General features: G+C 45.4%; 1 non-coding gene across 1 annotated transcript; it reads left to right on the top strand.

Moving 5' to 3' along the window:
- Positions 1-8,302: 8,302 nt before the first annotated feature.
- TRNAV-AAC (transfer RNA valine (anticodon AAC)) lies at positions 8,303-8,378 on the top strand. Its single transcript has one exon. It is a non-coding gene; the product is annotated as a tRNA-Val (tRNA).
- The last annotated feature ends 3,841 nt before the right edge of the window (positions 8,379-12,219 follow it).

Here is a 12,219-nt window from a genome sequence, read left to right as displayed (position 1 = left end):
CTTAATTCAGGTACTCAGAAAACTACTTGATAGAAGTTCCAAAAAGAGAAAACAGTATATCTGGGGGAGGAAATATTAAAAGAATTAATAGAAGTAAATTTCCCAGAGTTGAAGAAAGACCATCAGAAGGGCCTACAGTGTCCTAGTGGACTGAGGACAGAGCACCCGTACCAGACATACCTGGGGAAATTTTGGAATGTGAAACACAAGAGAAGATTCTAAATCTTAGCAAGAGAAAAGACACACTATCTACAAAGGAAGAGATCATGCTAGCATCAGCATTGTGGATGTTAGATTTAGGGCTTCTGATAAGCAGGGATTTAGAACCTAGAATTCTAAACCCAGACCAACAGGTCACCAAGACCAACAGCAAAGTAGAGACAGGTGCAGACATGTAAGAGCTCAGACAGACACTCCCATCTGACTTGAAACAAATTTGAAAGAAAAAGGAAGACATGAGACCTTAACCAAAGTGACACCATCCCAAGAACAAGAGCACAGAGAGGGGTCCAGGTTAATAGATGTGGTCCAGTTCCAGATGGAAGCAGTAGTCTGGACCTCCTAATGCAGGCAGAGTCCTTTCAACAAAGGACTAATTAAGAAGCAAAATGAGCTGGGAGGGGAGATATTTCTGTTATCAAGAAAAAAAAATAAATGCAATTAGAAACTCTGAGATAAACACCGCTTATCCAAGGGAGTCGACATCCATATATAAAGCTGACTCGATGTGGCAAGAGTCTGTGGAGCTGTGAGGTGACAGAGCCTGCCTGTGCTCCAGGCTCGGGCGTCTGCCTCTAAAGACATGTGGTCATGTCATGACTCAAATCAAAGCATGAAAGGACATGCACTTCTCAAGGTCGTGGTCTGAAGTCAGAGTGAAACTGGCCCTCTCTGTGACAACAGAAATCAGGGTACCGAGTACACGCCTCTCATTCGGTGGCAGCCTTGAAATGAATCCTTTGGGCCTGATAGTACTTTTATAAAAAAGTTAAATTATAAATCCCTTTTCTGTGATGCTTAGAGAAATTATAGGTGAATTAACCTTTCCTGGGCCCAGAGAGCTAGTCAGAGAGGTTCTGTGACAGGTGGTCCATGGGGCAAGGACCTAAATAAATGTGAGGCTTGCTCTGTTCGTCATTACGGTTATGTCCTGGCTGCACCTCCAGAGTCACCAGCAGATCCCACCCCAGCCACACTCTCAGGGAAAGGGTCACCTCCAGGTTGGTGACTTGCTGGGCAGAAGGTACTCGTACCTCAGAGTCATGCCAGGGCCACATACAGGAGCGAGGTGTCTGCCTCTCCTTCATGCACATGCTCCCTTGGGGCCCAGACCCCACGCTCGCTCTAGAAACACCAGTGCAGTGTGTGGGCCCAAGACGGTGCTGCTTTTCCTCTTCGCTCTGCCGCAGAAATGTGACCAAGCTTAGGGCAATAAGGATGCTGCTGGCAGCTCCAAACTCAAGTTGCAAGGTGAAGGTTTGTACTCCTCGACATAAAAAGGCATGTAAGTAGTGTAAACCTAGGTGATGTGAGAGTAACGCTACAGCTAATGAGCATGGAGGAGGGAGAGGGCAGGAGGGAGGGAGGACAGCGTGTCAGGTCCACATTCAGCAGGCCAAGAGGACATCCACAGTGCTCCTGGATCTGGAGCCCCAAGGCCCCACAGGGCTGGTAAAGCCATTATGTCCCCTTTCTCTTCCTAGAAATCACCCAAAAGCAACAAGGAGGAGATATAAATATACAAATTCCATTTTCTGAAAACTGAGGGTCAGAGAATTGCCGTGACTCCACAGTGACTGAAAACATGGGGCACAGAGTGGCGGAGACAGGCAGGAGGGAGAGAAGATCAAGGAGTTGAAGTTGACAGAGAAGGTCACATGGCACCTCTGGAGGGTGGGGCCCAGAGGGTATTGCTGCCAGAGAAGAAAGGAGAGGACAGGAGAGGGTAGAGGAGGCTGAAAACTGGATCCATGTGCAGGAGTAGTAAGCACCAAGTCAGGAAGAGAGAGTCTCCACTCCCACGGCCATTGGGAACAGTGAATAGATGGGATAATTTCTAAGAAGAGTATTTAAAATGTGCCATAAAGCCTCAGTATCATAATGGCACAGAAGCATCAAGTGAAGGGACAAGTAGGACCTAATTCCATTTGCAAATGTTCTCTGTGCTGAGACAGCACCTCATGTCCAGGGAGGACTGAGTACGTAGGTTGGGATACCTGGTAGTTAGAGAAAAAATTAAAAATTAGTTTGGTTTATACATCACTCCATACCTCAGGATAAATTCCAAATGGCTCAAGTATTTAATGGTTAAAAATAAGACCTTAAAAGCATTTTTAGCCTGGCCAGGCGGTGGCACAGTGGATAGAGCATTGGACTGGGACGCAGAGGACCCAGATTCGAGACCCTGAGGTCGCCAGCTTGAGTGCGGGCTCATCTGGTTTGAGCAAAGCTCACCAGCTTGGACCCAAGGTCGCTGGCTCAAGCAAGGGGTTGCTCGGTCTGCTGAAGGCCCACAGTCAAGGCACATATGAGAAAGCAATCAATGAACAACTAAGGTGTCGCAACGAAAAACTGATGATTGATGCTTCTCATCTCTCTCCGTTCCTGTCTGTTTGTCGCTATCTATCCCTCTTTCTGATTCTCTCTCTGTAAAAATCTAAAAAAACAAAACAAAACAAAAAAACCAACAACAAACAAAAGCATTTCTAAATAAAATTTTTTAAAACTTCAGAATGGGGAAAGCTTTTTAAATTGTGAATTTCCACATGGCTATTGAAACCAAAGTCAAAAAGATCTCAGAAAAACCTTGAGTTCTCTAATACATAAAGAACACCTAGAAATCAAGAATAAGAAGGATAACAATAGAACAAGGGAGAAAGAAAACATCAAAGAATTCACACACAAACACAGAGAAAAGTGCTTTGAAATGCAGCTTAGCCTGGGGATTCCCTGTTTGACATATCAGACTGGCAGGGGTCCTAGTGGCTGACAGTGCTGAGGGCTCATCACATGGAGGTTGTCCCACAGCTGCAGACCCTTGGACCTCACATGTCCACTTCTAGGAGGCTTTCCTACAGATTCACTGGCACTGTGGTCAGGCATAAAAATTGAGAACCATCCACCAGCCCCATGCTGTTTGCACAGTGGGTCGTGTACATGAAACAGGGGAACGTGCTTTCTGACCAAGGGGTCTCCTGCATGTCCTGGTTCTTGGTACAGACAGAGTGAGGGTGGAACCAAGGGCACAGCACAGCTGCAGCCATGAGATAAAGGATGAGTACTTGCATGGATGAGGTAGCCCTGGGAAAATGACCACATCTAGACACTGTGACTGCAGGAGGGAGAGGAAATGCCTGTGCTCTTTTAGTTAGAATGCTGTGAAACATCACCTATTCCAAAGCTGAAGAATTCTTATTTTTTAAAGAATCAGGGTGTGAAGCTCTCAATAGCATCACAGGGCAGCTCCACAATAGTGACACAGAGCTGCCCCCACCCCTCTGGGACAGAGAGGGAAGAAGGGTGTTGCCTGCCAGGTTATGTACTTATATATTTATAGTTGGGGTATCTATGATTAGTTTTATAATTTTAAAAATACCATTATAAAAAGAACTAAATTAAATGGAAATAGAGTTGCATCAGAAAATAGAGAATTGGGAACAGAATTTGCACACACTGTTGATTAATAGAAGAACTGAACATAAGGACCAACAATAAAAAATTCCCAAAGTGGAGGAGGGGAAGGAGGGACAGGCAGTGTAGAAACACTGAAATCATCATCTTTCTGAGCGAAGGGGCCCAAGTGAGGGGGAAACTTACAATTACCAAAAGAAAAAAAAAAGAAAAGAGAATAAATATCTGCTTATGATTTTTAAAATTATTATTATTGTTTAAAATCACATGATTTTTATTTTCAATTTAAGAAAGGGCAAGGCCCTGGTCAGGTAGCTCAGTTAGGCGGAGCTTGGTCCCAATTGCTGAGGTTGCAAGTTTGATCCCAGATCAGGGCACTTAGAGGAATCAACCAATGAATGCCTAAATAAGTGGAACAACAAATCGATGTTTTCCTTCCCTCTTTCTCTCTTCCTCCCCCTTCCTCTCTCTCTAAAATCAAATTGTTAAAAAGGGGTAAAAGAAAGACCAGCCACTGGGGAGGGTTGAGGCAGGCAATCTTGTCACAGCCTTCCTCAGGCACCCCAACACCAGGCCTCGGACCCTGGGGGCACCTGGCACACTTTGGGATATCCCTAGGATTGGCAGGTTGACTAGAGGATTTGTTTGGGTCCGTACTGGGCTCCCCAGGCATGTCTGCATTTGTGGAGGGCTTGGGGAGCCTCAGCTACCCAGGAGCCTCCCCATCCCTCCGGCTGCACAGGGGCGCTGGGTGCCTGTGGGCATCTGTGTCCTGCACACCTCACTCAGTGTCCACCCCACTGCAGCTGAGCAGAGTCCCAGGGACCTGGGCGCTGGACCATCAGGGGCTGCATGGGGTAAGGCTGCTGGGGAGCCGCTCCCCGGGGAATGCTAGGGGAGGCTCCTGAAGACAACATTTTGGGGAGGTTCTGGGGGCTTGATCCCAGGGGTGCTCCTGGGAGGAGGTTGGGGAGGCGCTCCTGTGTGGGTTCCTAAGAGAGGCCCTGAGGAGGGCACTCCAGGTGCTCATGGGGGGATGTTGGCAGGCTCTTCAGAGGGTCATGAGGGTGGGAATACTAAGGGGTACTCTCAGGGAGATGCTGGGAATGCTCACAGGGAGGTGCTTCAGTCCCCCCCAGGTGAAAGATCAGACTGGGAGGACCCCCCAGAGCCAAAGGTATGAGGGGGACTAGACCAGACAGTGTACCCAGTAGTGGGTGGGTGTGGCCATAGGGCAGGCCCCCATCCCCAGACCCACCATCCAGTGCAAGCTATCACAGGTGCCATCATGAGACCCATGGCGTAGGTGACATAGCATGGGGGTCCCACCTTTATCTGCAAGAGAGAGCAACACTGCCCCCACAACCCACTGCCCAGGCTGTGGAAGTGTGAATTGTGTCTACTGCTCTCTCCTGGGCTTTCTCACTGAGTTTCACTGACTGAGTCCTTGCCTCATACCATACTCAGGCTGCTGCCTGTGGGAACCAGGGTCCCCACCATGCCCAACATCCCCTTCACCATGAAGCACTCTTTAAAAATTTTTATTTAAAAATTAAATTTAATGAGGTGACATTGGTCCATAGGAACACATAGGTTTCAGGTGACATCTCTATAGCATTTGAACTGTTGATTGCATTGTGTACCCATCACCCAAAGTCAAATCATTTTCTGTCACCTTATATTTGGCCCTCTTTACTCTCCTCACCCGGTAGCCTCATCACTTTTATCTGTATCCATGAGTCTCAGTTTTATATCCCACCTATGTGTGAAATTATATAGTTCTTAGCTTTTTTTGATTTACTTATTTCACTGAGCATACTATGCTCAAGGTTCATCCATGTTGTTGCAAATGGCAATATTTCATCATTTCTTATGGCTGATAGTATTCCATTGTATATATGTACCACATCTTCTTTATCCAATCCTCTATTAAGAGGCCTTTTTATTGTTTCCATGTCTTGGCTACTAGGAACATGGGGGTGCATGTGTCTTTATGTACCAATGTTTTTAAGTTTTTCAGGTAGATACCCATTAGAGGGATTGCTGGGTCATATAATAGCTCTATTTTTAATTTTTGAGGAGCTACCATACTGTCTTCCATAATGGTTGTACCAGTTAATATTCCCACCCCCAGTGAATGAGGATTCCTCCTTCTTCACAGTCTCTCCAACACTTGTTATTACTTGTCTTGTTTGATGGGGGTGGAGGCTACAGCAGAGCGAGTGACCCCTTGCTCAAGCCAATGACCCCACACTCAAGCTGTTGGACCCATGCTCAAGCTGGGTTCATTCAAAATGAATATGAAGCCATAAAATATCCCCTAATTTTTGTGAGCATTGTATTTGGATATTAAGCCCTTATGAAGCACTCTTAACCCCTAGGTTAGACTGCTGCAGCTCCAGAGGCCCTGTGTCCTCACCCGGTGCCTGTGTCCCCAGAGCGCCAGGCCCTCCTGGTGGGGGCTGGAGTTTATTGACCCCTTCCTGCACACCTGCAAGGCTGCCTTCCATATGGTACCCATGGACACTTCCCAAGACTCCAGGGCACTGAAGTCATCCTGGGATCCAGAGGAGCAGGTGACCAAGGGGCCCTTCAGATGGGGATGGTAAACCTAGAGCCCCCTCTGAACTGATTTAGGTGATGGGGTAAGACTGTATTTGGGGGAAAGGGTGAAAAGCCACCTTGAGCCTGGCACTGTGGGTGCTCAGATGGCTGAGAGAACTGAGCAGAGCAGCCAGAGGTGGCTTCTGGGGGCTGCCAGATTCTTGTCCTCATGGCAAAGCCTCCAAGACAGTGTGCCCATGGCTTCTGTCTCCCCAGTACAGAGACCTGTGTCTGTGGACGGGAAGGTGGTGACTAAGGTGTCACCCCTTCACACAGTCACAGTTGCTCTTATTTTAAAGTTCCACAGATGTTTCTTTTCGGCTAGAAGTTTCCTGTTGAAATTCACATTTCAGAGTTTAACTGAATTACTTTCCTTCCTTTTTTAAATTTATGTAAGGTGATGATGGATTCCTTACTTGTACTTTTTTTTTAATAAATAAATTTTTATTTAAATGGGGTGACATCAATAAATCAGGGTACATATATTCAAAGAAAACATTTCCAGGTTATTTTGTCATTTAGTTCTGTTGCATACCCATCACCCAAAGAGAGATCGTCCTCCGTCACCCTCTATCCAGTTTTCTTTGTACCCCTTCCCCTCCCCCCTCCCTCCATCCCTCCCCCCACCCCCCGTAACCACCACACTCCTGTCCATGTCTCTTAGTCTCACTTTTATGTCCCACTAATGTATGGAATCCTGCAGTTCTTGTTTTTTTCTGATTCGCTTATTTCACTCCACATAATGTTATCAAGATTCCACCAATCTGCTGTAAGTGATCCAATGTCATCATTTCTTCTAGCTGACCAGTATACCATGGTGTATATGTGCCCCATCTTCTTTATCCAGCCTTCTATTTTTTTTACAGTGATTAAAAGCCTTTAAGCAAACTCTTGGCCCATACAGCAAGAATCCATAAAAGAGTAGTGTCCTTAACATGTTCACCAAATCCAAGTTGGCCCCCATCACCATGTCAAATCCCTGAAAAATGCAACCCAACCACAGTTCAGTCTGTTAGGATCTGTCACAGGGAGCAGGAGTCCAGGAAAAGTCCACATCCAGGAAAAGTCCGCATGGCACTGGAGTTGTCACTATTCTATACTTTGCAGCTCATGTCCAAGTCCCAGTGACCGCTGCTTCTAGCTGGTAATGATTCAGGTAGACTGGAGAAGCCATTTGCAGCATGCGTGGATATGGAGCTTCTGTTCTCCTCTGCCTGGAGAGATGAGACCAGGTAGCTTTTCCCTGGAGCTCTGGGACTGTGTCTTGGTAAAGAGAACCTTGGGATACACTAAGCTGGGTGGCAAAGGTAGATTCATAATAGAAGTTGGCAAAAGGGGGAAAGAAAGCTCTAAATTAGGAGTAGGTCCCAGCCTGAAATATGAGTGGGGCACTTACTTGTACTTTTAAAAGCATCTTCAAGGGTTTTATTTTGCCTACAGAGAAATCAAAAACAGCTGAGGTTTCAAAGTTGAAAATTTTCATTTGTCTGATCTTCTTTGAGAATGTCCCCCAGCCTCAGGGGAATTCTGGGAAGAAAGAGAAAAAAAATAACAAAAATTGTAAGTAATTGAAAAATCACTTGGCCACGGTGAGTTTGGAATCTCACCAGTGTCAGAGTTATTTGTGCTGGTGAAGTTTTACGGTAACGGTTGAATGTCCTTCCGGAGGCTGACAGGACCGATCGGGGACCAGTCTCCTGGGGTGATAGAGGAAAAAGACACAATGACCCCCCCCATACCCTTCTTGTCCCCTTTCCCAGAAATCCACTTTAGGAGGAAAAAACCAGGAGAATGAAAACAATCTCTGGGTCTTGCCAAGATGCGACTGGCCCGGGCTGTTGCTGGCTCCTGTCCCAACCAGTCCTGAAGGGCTGTCACAGGAATGTCTTGTCACCTAGAAATGCACAGTGGGAAGCCAGGGGAGGCCAGCTATGCTGACGGGGTCCTGAGGCCAAGGGGTCAGTGACGCTGTTCCTGCACTCGTCGATGAAGTTGATATCTTATTCTTCATGAGTCCTTTATATCCAATTTGATCTTGTAAAATATTGCATTAAAATATGATTTATCAGCCCTGGCCAGTTGGCTCAGTGGTAGAGTGTCGGCCCAACGTGTGGAAGTCCTGAGTTCAATTCCCAGCCAGGGCACACAGGAGAAGCACCCATCTGCTTCTCCACCCTTCCCCCTCTCATTTCTCTCTCTCTCTCTCTTTCCCTCCCACAGCCAAGGCTCCATTGGAGCAACGTTGTCCCAAGCGCTGAGGATGACTCCATGGCCTCTGCCTCAGGTGCTAGAATGGCTCCAGTTGCAGCAGAGCAACAGCCCAGATGGGCAGAACATCGCCCCCTAGTGGGTATGCTGGGTGGATCCCGGTTGGGTGCATATGGGAGTCTGTCTGACTGCCTCCCTGCTTCTCACTTAAGAAAAATACAAAAAACAAAACAAAACAAAAAACCCCACAAAACGATTTATCCTGACTCCTGAGTTTTTGGTCCCTTTGATATTTTGGGCTTTACCTCAGCCTAGTCCAGGCCTTAGAGTCAGAAGGCTGCACAGTGAACTTATGTGTACTCATCAGCGTGTGTATGTGCATATGTGTATGTATATACATGCAGGGTATGCGTGTATATGCTGTCTGTGGTGACTACAATCTGTGTAGAAGTCTCTCTCTCTGGTAGTATTACAACTAACAAGTGGTAAAAGAAATAACAAAATGAGAACATCACCACTCTAAACCCATTGAATTCAGAAGTGTAAGCATTAAGGGTCAATGGCTGTGGACATCCCAGAGAAACACAACCTACCCTGCTTCCTGGACTCCTGGCAGAGGGACGGAACCTGAACTTGTTCTTGTCTCTGACTCATCTGCCAGCACCCAGGAGACTGAAACATGAGGATCAGCGCTCTGAGGGCACATTCTACTAGCTCTGCAGGTCAGTCCACTCAGGAAGGACAAGATGGGGACCGAGGGAGACCCTGTAGGTTCAGAGAAAACTGGAGGACACAGCATGTTATAAAGCAGTATGGGCAAGTCCCAACTACAGTGTGCAGGCCATCCCTGGGTGAGCATAGTCCCGTCGGAGGTGGGCACGCTCAGCTTTGGGGTTTCTTCTTGTTTTAGTGAATTTAACACCCAGCCAAAGAAAAGTGGAAAATAACATGACAGATTCCCTCTATCCCAACAGGGCAGATAAGGCCACAAGGCTGGGTGACTACCAAATGCCCTTCCCTGTCCCCACTGAGGGGTCTCCTGGGAGTCCTGAGCCCTGAGTGGGTGTGATAGCCTGAGGGAACCTGTCCCCCACTGACACGCTAGCTATAGAAAGGTCTTTTATGTAGACTTATAAAGATTTGATCAGGGAACATGATTCTTCCCTGAGAAGTTTCAGACTGTGGTTCATTTTTCTTTAATATTTAAACATATTTTTGTTTTGATTTTGTGAAAAGAAGAAAAAATTTAGCAGCTCCTAACCTAGGCAGCTCCTAACCCACCTGCCCTTGGCCCAGAGGATGACTGTGAACTCAGATGATAGATGAAGGTAGCCATTGAGAACCTTGGATGGGGACCCACATCAGGCAGATTAGGAGAGGGTTAAGGGGACACTGGAGGAAGGGATGGCACTGGGTGAATTTCCTGTATTTCACAAGCCCCAGCCTCAGGGCAGGCCCCAGTTCACAGGGCCTCAAATACATAATGTCATTATTCACTTTTTTAAATTAATTTATTGTGCTTACATGGATTCTAGTGTCCCCCCCATACCTCCTCACCTCTCCCGTGTTCCCCAGTACATCCCCCCTGTCTCCCTCCCCATAATGCCCTCTCCCCTTTCCTCCAGGATTTGCTTTTCTGCTCTCATCCCATCCTATCACCCTATCATCCCCTTTCCCTCTGTCCACTTTCCTTCTGGATCCTTTGATCCCTCCTGTCTCTATTCCGCTCCTCAGTTCATATTCTTCGTTGGATTCCTCAGATGAGTGAGGTCATATGATATTTTTCTTTCTCTGCCTGGCTTATTTCACTTAACATAATAGTTTCCAGGTCCATCCGTGTTGTCGCAAAAAGTAATATTTCCTTCTTTTTCATGGCCCCATAATATTCCATTGTGTATATGTACCACTGCTTTTTTTTTATAAATAAACTTTTATTAATGTTAATGGGGTGGCATCAATAAATCAGGGTACATATATTCAAAGAAAACACACCCAGGTTTTCTTGTCATTCAATTATGTTGCATACCCATCACCCAAAGTCAGATTGTCCTCCGTCACTTTCTATCTAGTTTTCTTTGTGCCTCTCCCCCTCCCCCTTCCCCTCTCCCTCCTTCCCTCCCACGCCCTCCCTCCTCCCCACCCCCGGTAACCACCACACTCTTGTCCATGTCTCTTAGTTTCGTTTTTATGTCCCACCAATGTATGGAATCATGTAGTTCTTGGTATTTTCTGATTTACTTCTTTCACTTTGTATAATGTTATCAAGATCCCACCATTTTGTTGTAAATGATCCGATGTCATCATTTCTTATGGCTGAGTAGTATTCCATAGTGTATATGTGCCACATCTTCTTTATCCAGTCTTCTATTGAAGGGCTTTTTGGTTGTTTCCATGTCTTAGCCACTGTGAACAATGCTGCAATGAACATGGGGCTACATGTGTCTTTATGTATCAATGCTTCTGAGTTTTGGGGGGTATATACCCAGTAGAGGGATTGCTGGGTCATAAGGTAGTTCTATTTTCAGTTTTTTGAGGAACCACCTCTTCCATAATGGTTGTACTACTTTACAGTCCCACCACAAGTGAATGAGGGTTCCTTTTTCTCCACAGCCTCTCCAGCATTTGCTATTACCTGTCTTGTTGATAATAGCTAATCTAACAGGTGTGAGGTGGTATCTCATTGTAGTCTTGATTTGCATTTCTCTAATAACTAATGAAGATGAGCATCTTTTCATATATCTGTTGGCCATTTGTATTTCTTCCTGGGAGAAGTGTCTGTTCATGTCCTCTTCCCATTTTTTTATTGGATTGTTTGTTTGTTTGTTGTTGAGTTTTATGAGTTCTTTGTAAATTTTGAATATTAGGCCCTTATCTGAGCTGTTGTTTGAAAATATCATTTCCCATTTAGTTGGCTGTCTGTTTATTTTGTTGTCAGTTCCTCTAGCTGAGCAAAAACTTTTTAGTCTGATGTAGTCCCATTCATTTATCTTTGCCTTCACTTCTCTTGGCTTTGGAGTCAATTTCATAGAATGCTCTTTAAAACCCAGGTCCATGAGTTTATTACCTATGTCTTCTTCTATGTACTTTATTGTTTCAGGTCTTATATTTAGGTCTTTGATCCATTTTGAATTAATTTTAGTACAAGGGGACAAGCTGTAGTCGAGTTTCATTCTAATTTTTTTTTTTAAAGCAAACGGGGACTACCTTATTAGGTTTTCCTAATAAGCTAGCCCCAACACTTTAGCAAAGGTAATTTCTTTTTTATTTATTTATTTTTTAAATTATTTATTCATGTTTGAGAAGAGAGAGATAGAGAGGGAGAGAGAAGGGGGGAGGAGCAGAAAGTATCAACTCCTATATGTGCCTTGACTGGGCAAGCCCAGGGTTTTGAACCGGCAACCTCAGCGTTCCTGGTCGACACTTTATCCACTGCGCCACCAGAAGTCGGGGGAGTTTCATTCTTTTGCATGTGGCTTTCCAGTTTTCCCAGCACCATTTGTTGAAGAGGCTTTCTTTTTTCCATTGTGTGTTGTTGGCCCCTTTATCAAAAATTATTTGACCATATATATGCAGTTTTATTTCTGGACTTTCTATTCTGTTCCATTGGTCTGAGTGTCTATTTTTCTGCCAATACCATGCTGTTTTGACTGTCGTGGCCCTATATAATATAGTTTGAAGTCAGGTATTGTAATGCCCCAGCTTCATTCTTTTTCCTTAGGATTGCTTTTGCTAATCGGGGTATTTTATAGTTCCATATAAATCTGATGATTTTTTGTT

This window comes from Saccopteryx bilineata, chromosome 2 (genome assembly GCF_036850765.1).
Source record: "Saccopteryx bilineata isolate mSacBil1 chromosome 2, mSacBil1_pri_phased_curated, whole genome shotgun sequence".
Classification (NCBI taxonomy): Eukaryota; Metazoa; Chordata; class Mammalia; order Chiroptera; family Emballonuridae; genus Saccopteryx; species Saccopteryx bilineata.
The sequence above is the reverse complement of the archived record's forward strand: the minus strand, read 5'-3'. Positions and strand labels throughout refer to the sequence as shown.